This window comes from Cupressus sempervirens, chromosome 11 (genome assembly GCF_028749045.1).
Source record: "Cupressus sempervirens isolate cs-2001-9-10 chromosome 11, ASM2874904v1, whole genome shotgun sequence".
Lineage (NCBI taxonomy): Eukaryota > Viridiplantae > Streptophyta > Pinopsida > Cupressales > Cupressaceae > Cupressus > Cupressus sempervirens.
In genome coordinates, this window is record NC_143128.1 from 179,580,263 (window position 1) to 179,607,275 (window position 27,013).

Consider the following 27,013-nt stretch of genomic DNA (forward strand, 5'->3'; position numbering starts at 1 on the left):
CGTGTGTGTGTGTGTGTGTGTGTGTGTGTGTGTGTGTGTGTGTGTGTGTGTGTGTGTGTGTGTGTGTGTGTGTGTGTGTGTGTGTGAGAGAGAGAGAGAGAGAGAGTTGAGGGTATAGTCAAAGAGGGGAGTAGGGGTGGGTTAGAGAGAGAGAGGTTAGGAGTTGGTGTGAGAATAAGGGAGGTTAAGAGTTAGTAAGAGAGAGATTAGGAGTTAGTGAATGAATGAGTGAGTGAGTTCATGTGTGAAAAAGAGAGAGAAAGTGAGAGAGGGAGAGAGGTGAGAGAAAGATTAAAAAACTATGATAATACTCTTACCTACCTATTCGCTCCATGTTTGGAAAATAATAACTACCTATTTTAGACCATGATTGATTCTGATGGATGGAAATGAAAAAATTGATATCCTAGTATTATTTTAGTTGCATTATGTTGTAGATCTCCTCAATCGCTTTCCAATGCATTTTGAATGGAATCAATCGAAGTTCAGATGTGAAAGTTGTGGCTTTTAGAGTGATCGAGTTTTGAAGAGATTTTTATTCCTAGAAACTTGATTAGGTTTTGTTTTTTAAGCATTTTTTCTAGGCTTGGTAACCAAGCCTAGCCACTTTTTGAAATTTCGAATAACCTGATCAGAATATAGATGTATTTGGGTTTTTTTGTGTGGTCTCCACTAAATTGTACACCATCTTGGTGCACACAACCCACACATGATTGAAACATTGGTCACATAACTAAGTATATATCATGAATCCTAAATTACAGAATCTAGATCAACCCAGATTTGATAAACCAATCAAATCATTCACTGACTGTCATTAATTTTACAACCTAGTTGCCTTGCCACACTTAAATCTATCATAACTATTAACCAACTTGTTTTCATCTTGTAGTTGCACAGTGGTAAACAATGCATTATGAGACATCCCTTAGTCATCCATAGATACCACACCTCTTAGTTCTTACTACAAAAACACTTTCAAGTTTATTTCCACTCTACACATACTAGAACCATGGTCCCCATAAACAATCAACCAACAACCTTCAAGTTGGCATCAATGAAAACACAATAATTGATCAATTGAATATCAAACATGCACTATAACATTCCTTCAACATAATCTACAGTAATTATGCCAATAATCTCCCCATTTGACATTGGTGGAAACACCAGTATACTAACTTGGCAGCATCAACAATCATGCATCATCAGGTTGCTTCCCCTTAATTGATTTATCCTCTCATCTTCAGTTCTTCTCCTTCAGACTGCTTGAACTTCTATCCCTTACTCTAGATAAGCATCTTCTTAGTTCTTCCCCCCTTTTTCTCATGTGCTTCTCCATCTTTGACAACAAAGTCAAAAGTGTTACTCAAATATGAGTAACCTATATGTTTATCTCTAACAACTTTCTAAATTTCGATCCAACTACTCCCCCTAAGAATCAGTCCCCTTTACACCAATCCATTGTAGAATATGCAATGAAACCACTAGATTAGTGTAGCATTGGCATCTTAGTTTTTCTCTAGTAGGGAAATGACCCCTAGTATACTTCTTAGATACTCCAAAGCATCCTTAGGTAATGGTTTTGTGAAGATTTCTACAACTTGTTCTTTCAATTGCACATAAACAATCTACTGACCAATTTCATATTCATGTTTGCTAGAATCATCATGCACAACAGATCTATTTCGAAATTGGCACCCTCAATCATAACCTAAATAACTGCAACACTAATGACATTATTTCTAGATCACTAAGAAACACTACAACAAAGACCAAAACCTAAATACAATTCAAATCATATTTACATATCTTGAACCTTGATTTTTTAAACAAAAACCTTTTGGAAAACATAATTGAACAATTATCATCTTTAATTGCATAATTTAGTTATTGAATCACTCACATTCGAACAAAATCATTGACTTATGAACCTAAGAAAATAACTCTAAAGCACTGATAAAAATTATTCACACAATCTCCATAATACATACTTGTAATCTACTTTTGTGAATACATACTTGTCTTTCATTTTCTTGTAGCACTGAATACATACCTATCTTCCAGTATTCTATAGGTTTAGAAGTACTAACATGTTCAATGAACAACCTTACTTCTTTCAAGACCAATAGATATATCTAAACATGTCAAAAAAAAATTTACTTCTTGACACAAGTGTAAGAGCAAACACCTATAGACCTATTGGCGAATAGATTTGTCTTTAAAATAAAAAGAAATGAATAAAAGCTTCTATGCCCAAGTCCACAAGACAAATACAATTTTCCAACAGTTGAGGAATTTCAACTTCTTCAATTCCTCTCTGAATTTCGATAAGGTTCAACTTCTTTATGAGATCATCAATCAAAACTACCTTTCAAATGATAATTACTTTTAACCTAAAAGTATTAAGGCTTCATGTCTATTCTTAGATAGGGGGGTAATCTGATTAAAAATAATTAAATAAACACAAACACATACAAAGGAGAGAAGACACAATTTCTCTATCAATTACTTCTTGAAAAATAATAATAAATGATACACATTTAATCATGAAAAAAATTATCCAACATCAAAGGAACTTCAACAATCCAATATTGATTCAATACTAAACCAACAATGAGTAAATTCAAAGCATAACATCTTGAACATTCAACCATTTCCTTTCAAAAAGAACAATACTATTCAAATACAATACTGGAAACTTAAAACACTTGCATAGCTATAAAATTTAGACAAAGTGATCACAGTATGATAACCATCAAAAATTGCCAACCCTTAACACTACTAAGTTTCAAATTTAAATAGCGAGCTACCCGAGAATCTCCCTAAAAACTCGATTCTTGGATAGTTAAAAGTAGTTAAGAAAACCAACTTAAAGTGTATTGAAACCCAAAGTTTAACTTTTAAAAACCATAAACTAAAAGTCTTGAAAGCAAATTAAAAGAAAACACTAATCATCTACCGATTGGTCAAGCAGTTCCTCTTCCTCCTCATCTTCAGCATCACCCTCTCCACGTGCCAGCTTCCACATTCATGAACTCAATCATGGTAGTTGTATTTGGGCTTTCGATACTCTACAGACAATTCTTCCAAATGTCCTTGTCTAGCTTCATCTTGTTCACAGTATCCAAGTAACTAGGGAGTCGCAAAGTGCACATTCCTAACATTACTTTGCTTTTGGCCACCTTGGAGAAGTCAAATGATGTGAGATCATTTTTCCCTTTATAGACTTCATGCGTTCTTCGTGTTGTTTGATCGTAATCTCCACATCAAAACCACCCTCTTTAAGAGGGTTGGGAAAGGTCGAGCTAATGGATTGAAAGTCCCTGCTTGCATGCTCAAGCAATGTCTTGAATCTTTTTTACATGATTGTATCCTAGAGATTGCAGAAGTGTAATTGGATACCCTCTAGGCTATATTCTTCCTTAGAACTTGAATCAATCTTGCATCCACATGTTCTAACGTGTTCTCCTTGAGGAAATTTTCTGGTCCAAAATCTTCCACTTCTACCAATTGGGTCACCATGGCTGAGAATTTCTCGACTTCTGTTTTCCAAGTCCCGAACTAAACACAGGATTCGTCAAGTGCGATTCCAACCAAAATTTCATGTGAATTTTGCATGAGCTTAGTGACTTGGTTTTTTACCAAGCTGATCCAACTGAACACTACAGATGTCATCATTTTCCCTTTCTTTAAATCGTCTAACAATTGTTGATTTTCAAGAGCACTAGAATCAAAGGAAAGTTTTGATTGATTACTAGGAACTGAACTCTGACATTTCAATGAATTTATATACTCAACCATTGCATTGTTCTCAGCTTTTAGCTTTTTCTTTTCAATCCATCTTTCTACAACTGTAGCACAATTTTCTTTGTAGACATCTCTACCTAGTGTTCTTTCGTTTCACAATTCATCACCCCCAAATTTGTGTGTGTAATTTCAAAGTTTCTTAGGTCCAACTTATCAGCTCCTTCCTTTTCATTGTAGGTGGCTACCTCAGCTATACTTCTCCCCATCGCACTATCAAAGGTTATCCTGGTTGTGCTTTTTGTCCTCTTAGGCTTGGGAGCCTAGTTGGTATGTTTGCTCATAATGTCATCAATTGGGAAAGAAACTAGAACTAGACTCCTCTTCCTATTCATTGAAGCCACAAGCCAGTTAAGAGTGGTAGCATCTCGTTGCAATTCAATACCCTTTTTTGGAATGTCTACAACCTGCATCCTTGGAGGGGATGAACCCACCATAATTTGGACTCTCTGGATGTTATCAATGAGCTCACTGCCTAGGTCTTTTTCTGGTTCACCATCTACTTGAATCACCTGGTGAAGCTTTATTAGTACTAACATTTTAGTTTTCTTGTTAGAACTAGCTTTCTGCACAAGAGGGGGATTATGGATCTTCTTCTCAGAGATCCTTGATGACCTTTTGCTACCTGCAATTGTAAGACCAACATTAGAAATAGGGTCAACTTGGTCATTAATACGTGTATCCTTTTTCATTCTCAACCAAGATTTGGTCTTTTTAATCACGTGTTGTTCTTTCAAGAATATTATCTTCTTCTTTAGAATTCCAATCTATAGCAAATGTGTTATAATTTACTGGTTCAATTTCTTGGGGAGCTGGGATGTTTTTTCTATCTTCCTCTATGTCTGTAATATCTACACCCAAATTTAATTGAAAAAGATGGATTTGTGTAATGGTGAACTTGGATAACCCCCTTCTTTTCACCTCTAACTCATTTGTACAATCTTCCCAAAAATCCTCCACATTGGGGACATGTACAACCCTTGCATGGGTGTCAAATAAGCTATGGATAATTATTTTGTTGTCAAAACTTGGCCTAGCTTGATAGGAGCCAAAACCAAATTTAACCAAGGAGTTATACACATTGCATCTTCCATGCTTTCACATGTCAATTTGCCTAGCTTAAGTGGGAAAATGATATCACAAGCCTCTTCAGCTAAGAATTTGTTTATTACAACAACTAATTGTTGAGCTACTTCTGCTAGGACAAAACAATCAAGGGAAAAATTGGGAAGACATATAGGTTCTTCATCAAAACCTCCTACTCTTAAATAAGTAAACCTTGGGAATTGGATGTATAGGCTACCAAAAGATTGAATGAGCCTTTGAGACTCAAGTGATAATCTGTGGTGCAAGGAGCTTTTCATATCAAAACACAACTTTCTAGAAAAGACATTATGGACCTTTCTAAAATCTTCCAAGACTTTATCTTTGTGCAATGAGGCAAAATAATTATATATAGTGATATTCTCGGTCCAGGGTTCATGTGGAAAATGTTGCAAATTCTAAGTGGTGGTTAGCATATACATCAAATAAGACAACATGAAAAAGTCCTTTTTCAGATTTAAAGTGCCTTTCAACTGATCTCTGAGAGAGATAACTATTAATTCCACCCAGTCTAGAAATTGTGAGCCTTTTAACACAATCTGAATAGAAAAGTACATCCATTCTTCAAAAACATAGACATTAGGAGACCCACAAATTCTATGCAATAGAACCATTATATCTTGAACCTGAGTGGTCATTAGGCTTTTCTTCAAGGTTTTGGGTAACATAGAACCACCTTTATAGAAAGAGATGGTCCAGCTTTTTGCTATGGTGTTTTTATAATCACTTTCTTTTTTAGAAAATCTAGCCGCAGACAAGGCAAGGGTAAGGTCACCAAATTGTTACTCTTCCAAGTGAACTAATCTAGATACAGTCTCCCTATTGACATTCAACAAAATACTTCCATCCTTCTTCAATATATTCCCTTTAGACACATTATACATATGAATGCACTCTTGAATCAGTTCTGGGCAAGGATAAGTTGGTGGGAAAGTGGAGGCCATGAGGAGATTAGTGTCCAACACTTTAGTAGAAAAATATTTGACTAGTCTCTCACACAATCTTTCTGAAACACTTCCCAAATCAACTCCTAACAAGTTTGTATCAACTATTACAGGGGACCTACATTATAAATTGTAAGTATTCCCAAATAGGTGTAGTGTAGACTTCATGATAGGAGCTTTACTTGAATTCGAAAGCAAAGAAACAACCACAAATATGCTTCACTCAACCAGCACGAGAAAAATAACCAAAAAACAAAAGGATTACCTGAAGAGTGACGACTGTTACAACTATGGAAGAAGGCTTGCTTTCTCCAATTTTCCTACAACTAATTATCTTGGACAAGAAAAGAAACTTAATGTCCTATTTTTAAATGAGAAAACTTTCTTTAGATGCATCTCGAAAAAGAGGAAATGATGATTAATTATGCAGAGGACAGAAGTAATTTCGGCATGCCACGAAGGAAAGGTGATGAGACAAATTAGGTACTAACATTAAGCCAAGAGACAAGTACTTCAAATAATTACTCTTCGTTACATGTGCCAAATCTTTATTTCTGCATCTTTAAATCAAAGTTCTGGTATGATCATTGATGGTGACCTTACTTCAACCATTAATTGTTTGTACTTACCTTTAGATCATGATATCACCCACGATCGTATCATACGTGATGAGGCATCTAGTTGTTTTGTGTACTACATACCACGTGCATATGCAAAATGTTAATTGGGCCCACCAAGAAATATTGCTTTGAGAAATGAATGAAGCATTGAACTCGTGAACTAGTTCATTTGGTACAAAGGGTTCAATGTGGCTTAGTGTTCTCTGAACTTGGTACAAGAGGTACAAAGGGTTCAGGGAGTATGAGGAAACTTACATCTTGTACCAAGAAAATTTTGAACTTTAATAAGATGGAGTTTTGGAATAAATCACTCCCGATCAAGGTTTACTAATAGGACTTGGTCAACAATTAGCTTGAGGAAAAGATTAACTAAAAGAATGAGGTTGGATAGAGATGAAAATGTCATTATATCTCATTTTGCGTTTAACTCTTGACAAAATCAATGGTTCAAACCAAAAACACTTGAAAACGAGAGTGAACCAAAAATAAAGAATAATAATGGTGACTCTGAAAAACATGAACTAACAAGACCACAATGTTTGACGTCAATAATAACAAACAACCAAACTATAGTTCCGAGATTATCTTGAAATTAGATTGATAGGATCCTAAGTCCTTGGGATTTGGCATTTCTTGTCTATTTAATATCTTGACAAAAAGTTTACTTGCTATCCTATACTTTACCTAGATTATGAACATAGGTCCATACTCCCGCTACTAAATGAAGTTTCATAGATTGCATCCCAATATAATTGTGCTCGTGTAGGCCCCACTTTAGCATTCTATCTTTTTGTGTTTTGATCATGTCTAATTTTGTTCAAACTAGCTTCAAATTGCAAAATTTATCTACATGGGTTGGTGGTCCTTTGTTTGGCCCTAATAGGCAAGATAATTCTTAGTGAATAAGATAAAAAGGGAAGGTGGGGGGAGTTTAGCAAAATGAATAGGAAGGAAAGATCCAAATGGACTAATCACAAAGAAGTGATCAATGCACAAATCAATCAAATAATGGACAATATGAGGAAAAGAGGAAGTCCTATAATCGACTATAGAAAGCATGTACTTGAAATCTTGAATGAGTAGAAGACAAAAACTAACCTCGAAGTAGGGAAAATATGGAAAATGTTGATTTCTGATGCCTTTGTAAAGTTTCAGGAGATTTTGCAACCTACTTTGGACTGGAAATGCCGAGACAGAAAATACCCAGAAAGCTTTTGTTCTTTCGAGGGTAGGTCAACCTTGACCTAGATAGTGGGGCACAATCTTACCTCAGGGCACAATCTTACCCCAAAAAGTTGACCTTGACGTGCACTACTTCAATGAAAATTATTTTCCTGGATCCAAAAAGTTCGCCGAAAAGGGTATCCAAATTTGTAGTTCAATTTGTCGTCTGACACCTGTATCTACAAGAAAAGTGGTTTTGTTGTTTGGCTGAGGGGTTTACCTTGGTCAAACCTTAGTTTGGAATCAACCTTAATAATGGAAATGAAATAAAGAATGCTAGCAAGTAGTAGAAGTAAATCTAACAATGAAGCTACGATATTCAATAGATATACAATTGTATTTGAAATGTAAACAAGTATGTTTATATGAAAGCTTGAACATAACATTAGCAAATGTAAATCAAAACCTCCATGATTGTATGCTTGGAATCCACCTTGAGAGATAAATGAATGGATATAGAAGATAAATAAAGGATCTTGAAGGAAGATCACACCACCATAATGGTTAGATCTAGGGTTTTGAATGATGAATCTTGAATGCTTGAACCAAATCCCTTCAAAGGCTTGAATGCTTGAATCCTTGATCTTCAATAGAGAACCTAAATGGAGATAATGGCTTGGATACTTCCTTAAAAATTCTTGATAGAATGCTTGCTTGATTATGAAATCAATGGATCGTCCGATATCTTCCCGTTCGTTGGGTTGTTCTTCTTATGGTTAGAGAAAATGAGAGGAGAAGGATTCCTTATATAGTGATCTAGGGCACAAACTTCAAGAGGGGCAAAAATTGGAGAATTAAATCCCAATTGACCTTAACCCCTAGAAATGGACCTAGATTAAATGCAATTTAAGAGTGTACCATTTTGAAACCCGAAACAGTTGACCTAGAAGCGGGAAAATGAAACTTTTCAAAGCCCGATATCTCAAAACCTCTAGAACTTAAAATTTGGACCTGGGGTCAGGGTCGAAGTCAACTCTCCCCTAGGTCAGGGTCAAAGTCATTCTTGACCCTTTAGGTCATCATTGACCTAGAAAGTCAAAATCTCTAGTTTCTTAGAGAAAGTTATCAGAAAAAGGCTAGAAATAGGAGGATGTTGATATGAGATTGTTTTGAAGTGAACAACATGTAATGCTTCAATCATTATTTTGTCACTAATGTCAAACCTACTACTTGATGGTAAGACAACTGCTTAGATGATTTGGGTACTATCGTTTGTTTGATTGATGAGGAGGTTTTGATCAAATAAGATAACAAGAACACCTAGAGGAAAGGTTGAGATATGATATGTAAAAGGAGTATAAAGATTAGTTAAGACAGTGATGACATAGTGTATTGATTATCTACTTGAGGTTGCAAAGGATGGATACATTGATTAAGTCTAGAAGAACAAGTAAGAAGAATTGAGTCTACCAAGCTTGATTGAGTGAACAATAGGTGCCGAGAAAAATTAGTGCAAGTCGAGCAAAAAATCAATTGGAGCCAAGTAAAGTGAAGTTTCAATGTATGTTGAGTGAACTTAGTGTAAGCCAAGTAAAGTTTAGTTAATGTCGACCACCAGTAAACTTTAGTGTTTTTCTAGTTATCTAGTGGATGACGAGTGGAAGAACAATATGGAAGCCAAGTAACAGCATATTGATGCCGAGTGCCAGTATTCATGTTAAATCGTAGATTTGACAAATCTAAGCTGACTATTTTATTCTCTTGAATTGTGTGAAGCATGTGGAAGATAACTATGATGAGCTGGTGGCATAGAATTCAAGGTAAATTGTTTTGAGGCAAATTTAAAGAGGATTGAGGGAGAAGTTTCTAGAGGAACCAAATGGAAAAATGAGTAGATTCAATGTATCCTACCTAATCCTACCTAACCCTAAAATGGACGATTGAGGTTGAATGGTGCAAGAACCTAAGGAAGACAAGGAGTCTAGAGTATTGCTTCATTCAGTAGCAGAATAGAAGAGACTGTTATTGGCAAGCAAAGCAAGAAGGCTTAAGAGTATGAATGCTTAAAGAGTGAACAAGCTATCAGAGTTGAAGTGTGTGAAAGCCAAGCAGAATGGAGAACTGAAACAAAGATCTATAATCTGCAAGTGGGTTGTAATTTGTTATCAAATCAAGCCTTATTGTTACGTTCTAATCATTGTATCAATCTAGGGTAAATCCTTCGGATTAAGGTTGACCTAACAATCATTTGTAATTCCTTTAACCGGGTGACATTCCAAGTGAATGGTCTAAAATCCTCTAACAATGCTCACTCCTAACAGGGTGATTGAAATCCTCTAACCAAATCACATTTAACAGTGTGTATTGTAGCCTTTAATAGGGTTGGCCTTTCACATGTGAAGCATGTGGAAGATAACTATGATGAGCTGGTGGCATAGAATTCAAGGTAAACTGTTTTGAGGCAAATCTAAAGAGGATTGAGGGAGAAGTTTCTAGAGGAACCAAATGGAAAAATGGTTAGATTCAATGTATCCTACCTAATCCTACCTAACCCTAAAATGGACGATTGAGGTTGAATGGTGCAAGAACCTAAGGAAGATAAGGAGTCTAGAGTATTGCTTCATTCAGTAGCGGAACAGAAGAGACTGTTACTGGCAAGCAAAGTAAGAAGGCTTAAGAGTATGAATGCTTAAAGAGTGAACAAGCTATCAGAGTTGAAGTGTGTGAAAGCGTGTGAAAGCCAAGCAGAATGGAGAACTGAAACAAAGATCTATAATCTGCAAGTGGGTTGTAATTTGTTATCAAATCAAGCCTTAATGTTACTTTCTAGTCATTGTATCAATCTAAGGTAAATCCTTCGGATTAAAGTTGACCTAACAATCATTTGTAAATCCTTTAACCAGGTGACATTCCAAGTGAATGGTCTAAAATCCTCTAACAAGGCTCACTCCTAACAGGGTGATTGAAATCCTCTAACCAGATCACATTTAACAGTGTGTATTGTATCTTTTAATAGGGTTAGCCTTTCACATGGAACCACTTCAGAAGAGTGAGAATTAGTAGCATGTTATTGGTGGTTTTTCCCAAATTGGGTTTCCACGTAAAATCTATGTGTCAAATGTGTTACTGGATCTATTATGAATCATGTTTATATTTCTGCAAAGATGTTTTGACCTAGGACAATAAGCTACAAAGTTTAAGAGTTGTATGATCTAATGGATGCATGCATATTAACTTTGTATGGATATGGGTTCACTAAGCTGTGAAAAGTTTGATTTGTACATCTGGACCTTGGATAATTGATTCACCCCCCCTCTAGGTTATTCTAAAGAATTCCAATAGAGGAGAAAAGTAGAACAAGGGGGAAACAACTAGATCCATACAGAGACCTATTCAAGGCACTTAACATGACCCCAGATCACTTACTCAGAAGGCTAAATGCTCTTAACATGGAAGTGCTTCCATTTTAAGACAATACACCTAGGAAGTCTTGTCGTGCTTAAAGGGGTCCAATTTTGAACCCTCTAATTGTCAAAAAATATTGGCAAAAATTTATTTCCCATGTTGGCATGCTCTATAAATTCAAATACATTTCATGAGGTGAGGTATATAATCAAACATTAACCCCTCATTTGAAACAACCATCTCATCATATCATAACATATTATCATATATCATATCTCTGAACAAGCAATAAAGCATTATCAATGTAGTGAAAAAGAGATCAAGTTCACATTTCAAGCATTCAAGATGACATCCATAAGCAAGTTATTATGAAATCAATTACACATTCCTACAAGGCAACATCAACCTTTTCATGAAGACTTCAACATAGATGCCATCTTGGATGCTTGAAATGTGAACTTGATCTCATGAAGACTTCAACATAGAAGGACATTCATGAAGTTATAACATTTCATTTTAGGATTAAATATCTGATCTAGTATCTACCCTTTCAAGGTACATTTTCAATTACAATTCTAAGTTAGTTTCATTTCAATTATAGGGTTAATTCCAAACCTAGGGTTTGACCTAGGAAAACCCCTATCAACCCAACAACATTAGTTCTCTTTTGCATATGTAGAAGACAAGATGTGAAGACAGAATCTAGATTCAAGAAGAGTAGATAGATAAGTGCATAACCAACTTTGGAAGAGACAAAAAAAGAAGGGACAACAGCAATCCTTTCCATCAATGTCTAACACTTTCCTAACAAAACTTTTAGATTGATTTGTAACATGCTGATCCAGAAAATAAATATTCTATCTTAATCTAACACTCCCAGACAAGGGTGCCCAAATCTAGCATTGTCCTCTGCCTTCAAGCCCAAATACAATCACTCTATATTTTTCATTTCCAAATTTTTAATTTATGTCTGCACATTCAATCTTATACTTATTGTATATAATCATTATTGTCAACTTCACACCACTTGTCCTTGATCTTGCATTCAATTCACATTTTCCTATAACTTATGTTTAACTAAATGTAAGAGAATTGAATTCACCTTCTTTCCATTTTTTTTCAATCAAATTTGATTAAGGCAAGTGAATCCTTTATCCTTCCTAGTGTAATAAAAAAGGAATAGACTCGATTCCTGATTTGTATGCATACACTAGTGAACCTTCTTTCTCAATATCAAACTTTCTTCTTATTGTTTGATCAGATCTGTGCAACGCATCAAATCCACATATTTTATTTAGAGAGTAATCATTTGTTGTAAAGCTTCCATCCCTTCTTGAAGTATGCAGATGACAGCTAGTTATGTTAACAAATTAGATGGCCGAAATCAGAATCTTTATAAGCCAAGCCTTCATTCGTTGAAAGAAGAGTTAGAATGAGACTGACTAACAGATTAATTGATATAGATGATTCAAATCATAGTCATATCAACTGACTAGTTAACAAATCCCAGTTCAAACTTCTATACAAATATGCCAGTCTTGGTAGATTTGGACTTCAGCTAGTTCTGGCCATTAGCAATGAGAATAGGATTCCCAAGCTTACTAGTAAGCGGCACTTATTTCCTGCAAAGAGATATCGATAGAATGTAGGTTATCAAGCTTAAGAAGGTGAAATTTCAGTTTTAGAAATTGTTCCATCTAATGTTATATCGACTCATTTGTCTTGTCGTTGAATCTATTTTTGAAGTAACAATCAACAAGATTATAATACTTTTTAACAAACCCTCATAATTTAAATAATAAATTGCTGAATCCTTATTTCATTCGGATCAATACATAAAGTCCGGTACACAAAATGCAAATTATGTTCCTCATACACAACACAATAGCCAAGAGATCAATGCTTCCCAATCACGTAGGTTAGAAATGGTAATCATTTTATGTCAGCAATTCCACTTTGGCTTAAAAGTGAGTAGATACCGGTAAATCCCCATGGAAATGAATACCAACCTTGAATAATGATGAGGAATAAATCTTGTTTCAAAAATTTAAAATGAATCAATGCAACATTCCCATGAATTATCCAACCAAGCTTCCCTTACAACTATTCTGCCTGCAATATCAATGAGACACTATCCACAGCTTTTGCTTGCCAATACAGATGATCTCAGCTGCACCATTTCTAATGGAAAAATTTAAGCATACAAACAAAATTCACTTATCTGCCTTGTGGGGGTTATTTGCCAAGGCTTTATATTTTAAAAATATTCAAACAAACCTTGATCTTTTATAACTTTTGAAGAGCTCCTAGTTTTTGCAACTATTGATCTTCAAAAAGGGCATCCATCCCTGTCTTGTTTGCCAAAACATAAGGACTGTGTCCTCTCTCTGACATTTTTTTTAGCAATCCCTTGGCGTCATCCAACATACCTTGCTTGCAAAACCCATTCAATAGAATATTGTATGTTACAGTGCTTGGCTGATAACCATCTTCCAAAATATCATTAAAGAGTTTGCTAGCTTCAAAAATCGTGCCTGAATTACACATACAATTTATCAGGTGAGCATATGCCATTAAAGGAGGCTTCTGGCCTTTCTCTGAAATCCCCTTCAAGATAAACTTTGCATCAGATAGACTGCCTTGCAGGCAAAGCTTATAGATGAAAGCAGTACACATAACATGTTGATCACATCTGCGACTCCTAACGACAATTTTCGTGAACAAATTCATGGTTTCATGAGACATGCCTTTCATGCCTTTTCCATTTAAGAGGGCAACAAAAGTGGGAGTGTTAATGCTAATAATAAGTCCTCTCCCTGCCATTTTATGCAATAGCTCTAATGCTGTTTCCCAAAGCCTTTCTTTGTATAAATAGTTGATCAGAATTGAGGATACAATGACATCAGGACAGTAACCTCTGTCTAGCATATTACAAAGGAAATCCCTAGCTTCTTGCAACTTCCTTTGTTTGCACAACCAGACAATCATTGTAGAATATGTAATAACATTAGGTTCATAACCTTTCTCCAACATTTGATATAAAACCTTCAAAAGCTCTTCTGAATTACCTCTCCTACAAAGTTTTTCTGTCAACATATTACATGTAATAGAACTCAAGGCACGTCCTTTTGACAACATATCATGCACTAAGCCCAAGAGTAGATGATAATCACCTTCATCACAAAGAAAACCCACAAAATGATCAATGATAATTTCACCTGGATCATAGCCCTTTTCCAGTATTCTCTGCAAAACCTCTGCAGCCTGCCTTGTCCTGCGGTCCTTGCAAAGACCCATGACCAAATTATTAATGGTGGTCATATCACTAATTTGACCCTTATCCAGCATTATCAGGAACATCTGCACTGCGTCATATAACTTTTTCTTGCAGAGAATGTCCATGAAATTTTTGAGAGTAATGAAGGTATTGGGATTGTAGCCCTTATTCATTAAGCATTGTACAAGGACAGTGACTTCTTCAGCCTTTCCTCCATCGCAAAGACAATCTACAGCTGTACTGTAAATAACAGAATTGGGTATGTGGCCCTTATCTAGACTTGCTTGCAAAAGCTTAATGGCATGCTGCATGTTGCCCGCTGTGCTGAAACAATCTACGAGATATTTTAATGTGATGGGTTCACCTTGATATCCCTTTTCCAGCATTAGCATCAGAAAACTTGCAGCTTGTTTGGGCCGGTTCTCCTTGCAGAGCTGATGTATCCATGTATTGGTGGTTATTGCATCTGGAATTAGTCCTTTGTTCAACATTGTTTGGAGGAGATTTTCAGCTTGTTCAAGCTTTCCACCATCGCAGAGATCTTCAATGAGTGTGTGGAAGAAGAATAGATTCAGAGAATGATCCCCTTTCATGGTCAAACTGAAAAGTCTAATGGCCTGTGAGAGACTATCATCAATTGGAGTTATTAGAGAGAGCGAGGAACGCAAACATCTCGAGAGCTGTCTCTTGACTATATTACGCACCCTGCTCATGTACCTGAGCGTGTAGATAATTAACAGAGACACAAAACAGGTAGATAAAAACCCATAAAGAAACCAGCCAGAGATTACAAAAGCGCTACTCTCCATAATCTTGTTGTAAATTGAAGGAATGAGATCGTGCTCAATGCAATAGATCTTGCAGCACATGCATATGAACAAGCCTATCAATTTCACTTTAAAATGCCAAATTGCTGGAGTGAATGAGTGTCAATTTCATATTCGCGAAAACGTGAATGAGAATCAAAACAATTCCTTTCTTCATGTTTCGTCACTTCTTTTGGCAGCAAAGAAGTATTCGAAACCCTTTACTCGCAATTCAATAAGGTATAAGTTTTCGCCCACCTTTAACCATTCTGCTTTTTATATTCACAACCACACTAACTTTTAAAACTTTCAGCCTTTCAGTTAGATCATCTAGTCAGTAAAATAGCAAGGCATAATTTTACAGCTGTCCACTTAGATACCTAAACTTTCTTTAACTATTATGTGGACTGAAACACGAAATATAAGGATGTTTCTTGTAATCGCCACTTTCTTGCAGTTTCCTCTACAATAACTTTGATGAGAGTTTTGTCATTGATGTCAAAGGAGTTCAGAAGCATGTACAAAACAAGTAGTGTTAACATCATCAATGTCAAAGGAATAAAGACCTAAAGCCATGCCAGGAAGCTGATGTATTGGCAATAACAAAATATCTTTAGTCTATATAAGGCGAAGTCTGCTAAAGCTAGTGACAGGAATAGCAATCATAACCAAAAGTGACTATATAGAACAGAAACATTAACTTGAAGAGGATACATACAGCTGTGCAGATATAAAAGAGGAGCTTGAGAAATGTGTGTAGTTTCACAGAGATAGCATCTTCAGCGAGTATGGATTCAAATCAGCGACACCATAAATACAAGAGGAATATGATTGAATCTATGGGAACTTTCATAATATCAGGGCCGGTATTTGAAATGGCAGCATATGGCAATAAATGAATTCAAAATGTAGTAAAATTGTTACGAGTACAAGAGATATGATGTGTCAACAAGAAGTAAAGAGAATGCCGTGTGTTATGCACGGATAATGATTATACGTTTATAAGTGACCATCTACGATTCCCAAATCAGAAGCATTCAGGAATATGATGAGCAGAATTAGAAAAGATCATTCAGCGAGTGCACTTGTTTCTAGTAGTAATTGTGTTGAAGGCTCTTGGTGAGAAAAGAAACCAAACAAATGCAAAGGTTAACTTCCCAGCGTTGAGGATACCGTGACTTTGGAGATTCCTGATCTTTACAAGAGTCTGCTTAATAGTATTTCAATCGAGGAGTAAAAGACAGGCTCATTGAATTTGATTTGATGCCCTTGACGTGAATGAAGATTTTCTTTTCTAGGCCTACATACATAACGAGCAAGAACTATCATGTCAAGGCACGATTGAAGCGATGTGTGGATGGGAGTATGAAATTAAAATTGATTGCAAAAGATATGTGAGTTGAACTGCTAAAAGGGTCGGGCGCAGATATGTTGAAGTTGGATTGAGATATGCTGGGAAGGCAGACAATATCTTCTAATTAACTGGCACGAATAGCTATTTGCTTCCATCAAAGCAGGCAGTATTTTGCACCAGTCCAATTCTAATTGTCTTTCACAGTCTTTTTGCTGTAGAGCCTGTGAAAGCTAACCAGGATCTTATTGCTTTAAACGCTTTTATCACTTGCAAGAACAATAATTAAAGTTCGATATGGCGTTTTCATTAAAACTAAATTAAACGACTCGGAGAATTGAAAATAAGAGGATCCGTGGCGCAATGGTAGCTGATCTGACTCCAGATCAGAAGGTTGCGTGTTCGATTCACGTCGGGTTCAATACCTGCACTTCCCATACTTTTACGGAATTTTGGACAGGAACCAGACCGATTTAATTGCTCTTACTTACGTTTTGGAGCCAAAGATGAGGACTTAAAAGCGAAAAAATGGGCGACGGAGTGGAGATGCGGGGTATCGATCCCCGTACCTCTCGCATGCTAAGCGAGCGCTCTACCATCTGAGCTACATCCCCATTCTTGTGTGTGACTGTTTGGTTGAGTGCAGCAGAGCTACATCAATCCTGCATTTGTCTTATAGCTGAGCGTTGCAATGAAATGATCCCACATGCGGGAGAGGAGAGGAGAGTGGGGGGAGGAGGGGAGTAGAAGGGGGAGGAGAGGGGTAGATTGAAAGCATACTTACCTGGGCGGGGTCAATCGGTGATCAACAAGGCCGATGTCCTAGGGAGAGCACCTTCATTGCACATGAAGAAGGGAGCTCTGCCTAGCATCTCCCATTGTGGAGAGTGCACGTCATAATTTGTGACAGAGGGGGCTCGCGTACGCGCGGCCCCCAACACAACACCAACACCCAAATAATTACTCAAACGATGATTCTACAGAGGGAGAGAGGCCGAGGAGCTTTCGCTTTGTGAGTTAATGGGTGCTGCGCTTTGTAAGTAGGATGAACTATTACAGTCTTATTGACCTCTTTAGTCATTTGTTGGATAGATCCATATAAATCAAATTAATTTGTTGCATTAACAGGTAGTTGCCCTGACCTCTTTTTGACTGGGCATGCTGTAGGCCCTAAGAGGCTAGAAGAAAATAAAATACAAGACAGGGTCTCATTATATATCCCAGTTTGTTTGTGACTGTGGATTCGCATTCAAAAGTAAATGAACCAAGTTTCCTTGATTTCTCAGCCTCTTCCAACCTTCGCGAGACTAGTAAAGGCGTGAATTCTTGTGAAAACAAATGCCTAAACAAAGCCCCGGTTTTGATCTTTTGATGTTCGGTTTTGTTCTTTCATTAGCTATAAGTAAATGACTCGGGTACTTTTGATTGTGCACCTGTTCTAGACCTTGACAGGGTACTACTGTTTGATGAAACAAGTGTACCAGCAGATATCTCAGCAATTCATCCCGATGGAGATTCCAGATTGGTAATGGCCCGATAAAATAAGAGAACCATATTATAAGACAACGATGAAGATATTAAGTCATTAGCGGCATCCATAGCTATCGAAATCCATATTAAACCACAGGGGCTGATTGAATCGCACAAAGGAATATTTGAATTGAATGAAAACGATGTTCAGACCGAACACGTCACACATAATACAACAGCGGCAGCCTGGAGAGCATTGAATCTCCAATATTGAAGAGCATCGGAAGCAGCTTGAAGAGTATGTTGATTACACCCAATCAGGCGATAACAAATAGAGGAAACAAACAAAGATTATGTCAGATATTATTAAAACTGTTTAATATTATATTAAGGTTTCATAATCATCTAAGCATTATAACGTAATGTTATTGGCAATTATATTAAAGGAATTAATAAAAATGAAAAACTATGTTTAAAAAGTCTTCTTTTGAAAAGTCATGTCTCCATGTATGATCATAAATAAATATGGAAAGTTTCATTTGAAAAAAGAAAAAAGAGAGATAATATATCAGGTGGAGTTCAGTATAAATATTGAGATTTATCAAATCTGATATAAATGTGTGAATATAGCAGAAGAATAATAGAAGAAAGTTATTAAGTGCAATGTGACTTCAAAGGATATTAAGTGTATGTACACACGGTTATTATTCAGAATAGAGATTATATAGTACTGAAGAAAATATATGCATATATGTTCAGAAATAAATAATAAGTTGAAGAACAAAAGTTTGTTAAAAGAAATTGTCCATCGTCAATTAAGCAAGCAACAGTACAAACGTGTAGAGTTTGTGTGCAGTAGGTTGGTGCTCACGAAGACAACTGAGGGACTTAGTGCTTCCAGTATGTCGAAACCTGCAAAATGTGGGAGTTGAAGCTTCCAGTGAATCGGTGCTCATAAACATAGAGGTCGTAACCTCTAGTAGGTTGGAGCCTACAAACCAATTTGTAAAAAACAAGTTCATATAAAAGTGTTTGTTGTTGTGGTTTTCCCCTGCATTGGGTTTCCAAGTAGATCTTGTACCACTGTGTTCAAATTCATAATTGTTGATTTCAGTATTTAAAGTAATCAATTGAATAAAAGATTTAAATTGACAAAAGTCATTAATATACTATGTTACCCCAAGTTTCCGGGACGAGGGGACGGGGGGACGGGGAAACGGATTTTTGGGACGTTTTTTTTGTTTGGCCGAAACAGGGGATGGCAGGGGACGGCTATATATATATATATATGAATTTTATCTAAATTTTCAAATATATTCATCAATCCTACATTCATCATAGCAACATAGTTTAAAATTATCAATTTCATTCATCAAATAATGATCCATCAATGATCATAGAGCATAGCAATCAGCATCTAATCGAATCATCGTAGAAAATTCTAAATAGCATCATTTTCAATCATCATTTAAGTACTTAAGATACCATTAGCACATAATGAAATGAGTCAAATAAGAGAATAAAAAACATCAACTCTCAATAAAATGGAAACATTGAGTAGATAAAGACTCAAACTTTAAAGTTTTAAACTTTTGAAGTATCAACTATAGTGTATCAATGATCATATAATATTATAATGTCAAGACAGAACACTCCAAGTCTGAAACATCAAAGTCAAAATGAAAACAAAAGATACTAAGGCAGCTGCCCCTAATCATCCATATCAAAGTCACTATCACTATCATCCTGAGCTTCAAAATGAAAACAAAGATGGTATGATAGTTGTCCCTAATCTTTCATTTTATAATATATTTTATAAAAAAATTGACTTCTACATGTCTGGGCCTGCAGATGACTGGGAAATCATTTTTTTAATGGTTTTTTTGAGTTTAATAAATTTTAATAGGAAACCTTTTATGCAGTCCCCGGGACGTTAGGAAACGGAAAAACAGTCCCCAAAATGGTCAACGTGGTTCGGAAACTCGTTGACCATTTTCAAAATTTCGGGGATGCGTTCTCTATTTTCTTCTCCAAGTGGGGACGCTTGGGAAACGTCCCCTGCCGTCCCCCCATTCCCGAAACCGTTCCCGTTTCCGAAACTTCAGGTTTAGAGGTGGAAACGCGTCTCCGGATAACATAGTTAATATACTGATTCAACGCCTCTCAGTATATTCGTGTGCTCTTCAAACTTATTGAACACTGCCGTGAATGACATCTGAGCGACAGGCTTATTAATTGAATTTTCTCCATTACTATTTCAAGCATATATGTTGTACTTCATTGAGTTTGCAAATTTCATCTGACGTTACCAAATAACCTAGCTTTCCTTGAAGCTCTAATCACTTTCTCTAGTTCGCAAAATGGTACCAAAAATGACGGTTTCACCTGATTCCCCAACTCCTCGTGAATTTCAATTATCAACAGAGCTATAGCATCCAGCTTTCTGTTGTGAAAAATGTACATTGTAAATTTCAGTTAACTTTTTCCATGTGAAACAAATATATTGTTTTTTTGGTGCATAAGTGATACATCCTCCAGCAGAAGGCTGATTTTGTGTAGTATTTACAGTCAAACGTTTGTACAAAGGAATCGAAATAGACTAAGTAAATTTAAATTGCCTCGAGGTTGTGCTTGTAACAAATATAGCCAATAGTATCACATTCAGGAAACGAGGGGGTATATCCTGTTCTATCACACTTTTCCACGTTCTAGCATTGAAATTGTTGTATCACACTTTAACGTTGTTTAGCATTGAATTTGCTGAATCATACTTCAGATCCAACAGCTAGAATGAAGTTCTCATCATCTGCTGTGAAACTTGAATATTAGAAAGTTACAAATAACCATTTGACCATCTATACAAAAATAACTGAGTATTCTGTGTCAAATTGAGACATGGTGCAACTTTCATTTTCATCAACTAAAATGCACATTCAATCAGAATTGTCAGGTGGAAGACCCTTCAGGTAGTTTTGATAAATCAAGTTAGCGGATTGTTTCATAACACAAGCATTCATGCCTGCCGAGAAAAGCTGGAATTAAGTTGAAATAGTTGTAAATTATTGCTAATATAAATACTCCATATCGTTATTGATTTCAAATTACTCTTCGTGCTTAACTATCTTTGGTAGATTTTAACTTCTACAAACTGATATCCTGAACAGAGTTCCTAGGCTTGCCATGGCAAACTTTCTTTTCTTTCTTTTCTTTCTTAATTAACTTGCTTTTCTTCATCATTCAACATAAATTAAGAAATAAAAAATGATTAGAAAAAAACTATGTACAACAATGCAGAACAGAGTGACCCAGAAACCAATGTCCCGTAAACAACTAGGTTAAAACGGTGACATCAATGAAGTACGAACAGACTTGCATATTCGCTGCGGAATGAGTTGATAATATGTAGAGCCCTGGGCAACTCAGCCAATATTCATCCAAATGGTCTTGAGATAAGGGTGACCTGTAAAGATGAAGCAAGACAACATGAATAGTCCAACCAATATCATTTGTAAATATCCATCCACTATATCAATAGGAGGCAGTCCATTGTAGTTATTGTCTCCCAAATCTCTTCACTACCATTTGCAATACTAGTATATATAGCAAGCTCACTTATCTGCCTTGTAAATACCACCACCAAGGTTGTATATGTAAGATTACTTAAACCCCGTTCTTTCTCTAACACCTCCTTAAAAAGCCTTAAGTTTTTGAACTTCTGATCCTTGCAAGCAGCATCCATCTGCTCCATGTATGTCAAAATATAGGGTCCATGTCCTCTCTCCAGCATCCTTACGAGCAGTGCCTTGGCATCATCCAACATACCGTGCTTACAAAGACCATCCAATAAAGCATTGTATGTTACTGTATTAGGCTTATAGCCATTGTCGACAATCTCAATAAAGAGTTTATTGGCATCCAAAACCCTACCTAAATTACATAGACAATTTATCAGGTGAGTGTATGCCATAACGAGCAGCTTCTGACTTTTCTCTACAATTTCTTTGAGGAGAAACTTTGCCTCGTAAATGCTACCGCACATGCAAAACTTGTGAACTAAAGCATTATACATAACATATTGATCGTGTCCATGACCACCAGTAGTGATTTTCATGAGTAAAACCCTAGTTTCATGAGACATACCTTTGATGCATTTACTATTCACCAGGGCAACAAACGCAGGGGCATTCATAACAATGGATACACTCCCCACCATCCTCTGCAATAAATCCATCGTTGCATCCCAAAGCCCTTCTTTGCAAAAGCAATTGATCAGAACTGAGGCGGCAATGGCATCAGGGTAGTAACCCTTGTCTACCATGTGACGAAAAAAACCCCTTGCTAACTGCAACTTCCCTTGCTTGCACAACCAGACTATGGTTATAGAATATGTGATAACATTTGGTGTATACCCCCTTTCCAACATTTGACCTAAAATCTTGGTTGCCTCCTCCGAATCGCCCTTCCTACAGATTTTTTTTACCAAGATTTTACATGTAACAGAATTCAAGCGGTGGCCTCTTGACAATATACTATGCACCAAGTCGTGGACTAGATGAACACTGCCTTCGTCACAAAGAAAGCAAAGAACATTATCCCATATTATTTCATCTGGGTCGTAGCCCTTTTCTAGCATTATGCACAAAACATTAGCAGCCTGCCTTGTCTTATTGTCCTTACAAAGACCCACAACTAAATTATTAACGGTGGCCGCATGAGCAATGTGACCCATTTTCAGCATCATCTGGAAAATTCGCAATGCATTGTCAAAATTATTTTCCTTGCACAGACTATCCATGAAACTGCTGAGCATAATGATGGTATTGGGATTGTATCCCTTTTCTAGCAAGCAATGTGTAAGAGTAGTGGCATCTTCAGGCTTTCCCATATTGCAAAGACAACCCACGAACATACTGTAAATAAAAGGATTGGGTTTGTGGCCCTTACCTAAAATTTCTTGCAGAAGGCTTGTGGCTTCATGTACGTTCCCATTTCTGCTGAAACAGTCCATCAGAGATTTTAAGGTGACGGGGTCCAATCTGTAGCCTTTCTCCAGAATTAACTTCAGGAAGTTTGCAGCTTTTTCAGGTTTGTTTTCCCTGCATAGGTAATGCACCAGTGTATAGATGATCATTGCGTCTAGGTTAAGTCCTTGGTTCGCCATTGTTACAAGGAGATTTTGTGCCTCCTCGAGCTTTCCGTTCTCACAGAGATCTTCAATAAGTGTATAGGAGAAGAAAATATTGGGGGAATGTTCCCCCTCCAAAACAAGATTGAAAATCCTAGTGGCCTGCAATAGAGTATCATCGTTTGCAGACATTTGAAGATGGTGTGACAATTCAACAATTAGAGCACTATTTTTCCTAGGACTGCAATGAAAGAAAATTTACTGCTAATGATTTGAATCTCGATTGTTTTACAGGGGAGAGAACAGGGAAGTCAAAGCAAGCAAGGAATTTGATCAATTGGCTCTTCGCTTGAGCTCCGTCGCTGATTTTTTATAATGGCGGGAATCGGCACTTTTACATTTTGTAACTAGACGAATTTATTTTTTTAATTAGATTTTCTTTTTAAGAAAAGATACCGTATGTGTATTTTTTTAATTCAATTTTTTTTACGGGGGTTTATTTTTGTCATTTTTGTCATTTTTGTGATATTATTATGAAGATTCAGTTGTGTAGTTTTGCAATTGAATATATTGATCTATGTTTAGTGATTGGTGGTTCACAAGAATCCATCTCTTTTAAAAAATTTAAAAGCTTATAACTCTTGTTTTGGTTCATTTGTGTTAAAAGAGATGTGGGAAGATTCATTATGTGCATAAGGATTTTTAAAAAGTGATCATTTTGAGGTGAGGTCTATATTGCTTATATTGCCTATGTTAATTGTTCACTTTGACTATCTCAATATGTGCAAAACTAATCTAAAACTTATGGAGAAGTGACTTAGAAATTGTATGGTAGGGGTGACAATGAAGTTGTGCAACTTCTCTAATAAATAAATAAAAATAACTATTGGGTATACAATTAAGTGACTATTGATCTAGTAGATGATTTTCTCATGGGGTTTTTTATTAGCATTTTTTAATAAACTATTATTGGAACGTGAGTGGTAATTGAGCCCCTTCGCCAGTAACAAAGATGTGTTTTAGATGACAAAGTAATGTGTTGAGAATTTGTAATTGGGTTCTAAAGTCTTGTGTAACTCGAACATATGCTTTGAATTTGGCAAGCAATAATAATGCCTTGTGAATAAAAATTATGAAAGAAAACATACTTGATCTTATGATTTCAATTTGACATATTATTAATATGTTTTGGGAATGTTGCAATTATGAAAAATAGAATCTTTCTCCCTTTATGTTCATACATGTGAATTTCAATAATTTTTGTAGGCATTGGATGATGTGTTATTGTGAATGTAAATGCATTCTTAAGCTTGCTAGAATTCATTGCAAGGTAGTTGTGTTATTACTATTTGATTATGAATTCCCTATGTAATTGCTACTATGGAAATTTAAGGTTATGCATCAACTATAACCATTCTAATAGTAACGAATGGTATAATTTAGGATAATGGGTATATAATGTTTTTTAATGTAATTAATATATTTGGACAATGGAACTATATTTGTGATTTGCTAACAATTGCCTAGTGATAACATGACAATTTTATGGATTGTTATATGAGCACCATGGAATAGTCAACATACTCTATCTTTTCTTTTGGTTGTGCATATTATAGTGGAGTGAAATGGTGGAGTTAAGCACTCTATGATGACTAAGCATTGATTACATGTACAAGTTTAGGATAAAATCTTTGAATACTAAAATAGATAGATTGCCTACATAAAATACATACTATTAGGACTTATGGTATGACTTAGCACATCTAATTGACTTACAAATTTCAATGGCTAGGAAAGTAAGATGACTAAATTATTTTGTTGAAAATGATATTATGTGGTGGTTGCATAGCATAGTATAATGGTTGTTGTGAGATATAATGTTGTATGTAGTGTCTCACCTAGGGATCCTTGAAACACAAGGATAATTTAACATTTACGGAATAATTTTTGTTTTCTTAGCATAAGTTACTCAACAACAACATAAAGTAACAAGTGCATGAATGAAACATCTAATCAAGATAATAAAATAGGGAACATGGCTAAACTCACATGTCCACCTACACTAGTGGAAGTCTTACAAACACTTCTAAAGATCCCCAAGCACTAAATCATAACTATGACTCAAAGATCACACGAATCATGAGAATACTCAAAGGAGATCTAGATAACATCCACCAATTCCAAGAGGAAATATCTGAACTAAAAATCCCAAAAAAGATGTTCTTTTTAAGCCCAAAGTCAAAGTTCCTAGCATGGTTAAACATATAAGTCCATTTCCAACTAGCCATAACATAATCAAGAATAGTATGCAGAGACCTTCAAATAGTCATGCATCGGATGAGAGCTCAAGATTACACCACTCGTCTACTAGAAACAATGTTGAATCCTAAAATTAGGATAAGTCTAAAATTCTAAAACCCTAAAAGTTTACTAAGTTTTGAAATCCTATTAAAGCCCTAAGATTTTCTAGAATCTTTACCTTAACTCCTAGAAGGTTAGAGCCTATCTCAAATGAATTGTGGCACACACACACACACACACACACCTAATGATATATTTTATACATCCACTAACTTATATGTTTGGATCTAGGAAGATGTGGAACCATAAAGGGTATCCAAAAGCATAAGCCACATCTTCTCAAAATGCATCAAAATACTCATTATTTTCCATAGAACCAAACAACTTGTCAATCTCATACGAGTAGGTACTAGCCCTAGTACAAGTTGTCTTAGCACAAGTTGTATGAGTGAGATTTTAGGCTCGTATGAGACAACAAAGATTCGTACAAGTCTTTGCATCTCCATAAAAGGAATTTCTTACTCATACAAGACTTTGAAGTTCCATACAACTCTAGGACAACGACAACGTCCAAAGTCAACACAAAAGCAAGAAATAAAAGAAAAGCTCCACATCGAGGAGTACCAAATCCATGTAAATTGAGTAGTGAACACTCGAGAGCATAGAAGAGATTAAACATCCCTAATAAACCAATTTACGAATCACAACCGACATATAACCATCTAAAGAAACATCTTCATAATAAAACATTTGCATAAGTGTCTTGCAATGAAGGGAAAGCACAAGCAGAGAATTAATTAGACTAAAACAACTGCGCTTATTTTCTCCCTAACATAATGGCATCATGAGGCCTCAAGGGCCCTAACCATACCCCCAAGCATGAATCTCAATTTGTCAACAAGATTGTTGGAATTGTCTCATGAGATTTTTCTTACCAATAAATCATCCATTAACATCACATGAAATAAGAAACATATAACATGCTAATCTACCAATAACATCACTAATCCAAAGCAGTGCTAAGAAATTTCAACTAAGCAATGTGATACAACATCATGATAAATTAATGCATCAAGCAACATACTAAACATCATCTAAGCATGATAAAAAGTGCATGCAACATAAAGCATAAATTACAAGAGAACATACTCTAGATACACCAAAGTGCCAAGTGAACACCGACTTCAAACTAGAAGTAGACCATCTGTGTACATCGATCCCCAGTAGTGGTATAGGTAGCTATGCTTACCAACCATGTGGTACCTGCAGTCTCACACTTGTCATACTCATGGAGATAATGACCAAACCACAATCACATAAAATAATCACCCATGGATAACATACACGTCGACCAAGTATATAATACCAACATCTATGTGTCCATGAAACCAATGCAATACATCAGTTTACTGGTCAAACCCACTAAATATAACTATATAGGGACTCTAGTGGAGTGTCATTACTTTCCATCGGTAGCACAAGTACATTGAATCTTCAATCGATTCCCTCAGGAGGCCAGACTCATAATTTTTTTTCGATCAACTCCCACAGGAGGCTAGATATTTTATCTTCGATCAACTCCATTAGAAGGACAAACATTGTGCCTTTGATCAACTCCCTTAGGAGGCTAAGTTTTCCA

The 27,013-nt window shown here is 36.0% G+C and overlaps 3 non-coding genes across 3 annotated transcripts; 2 read left to right on the top strand and 1 right to left on the bottom strand.

The window, feature by feature from the left end:
- The first annotated feature begins 16,827 nt into the window (after window positions 1-16,827).
- Window positions 16,828-16,899, top strand: TRNAW-CCA (transfer RNA tryptophan (anticodon CCA)). The gene has a single exon. It is a non-coding gene; the product is annotated as a tRNA-Trp (tRNA).
- Window positions 16,900-17,019: 120 nt separating this feature from the next.
- Window positions 17,020-17,092, bottom strand: TRNAA-AGC (transfer RNA alanine (anticodon AGC)). Its single transcript has one exon. It is a non-coding gene; the product is annotated as a tRNA-Ala (tRNA).
- Window positions 17,093-17,254: 162 nt separating this feature from the next.
- Window positions 17,255-17,416, top strand: LOC149528784 (U1 spliceosomal RNA). Its single transcript, XR_016359301.1, has one exon. It is a non-coding gene; the product is annotated as a U1 spliceosomal RNA (small nuclear RNA).
- Window positions 17,417-27,013: the final 9,597 nt, after the last annotated feature.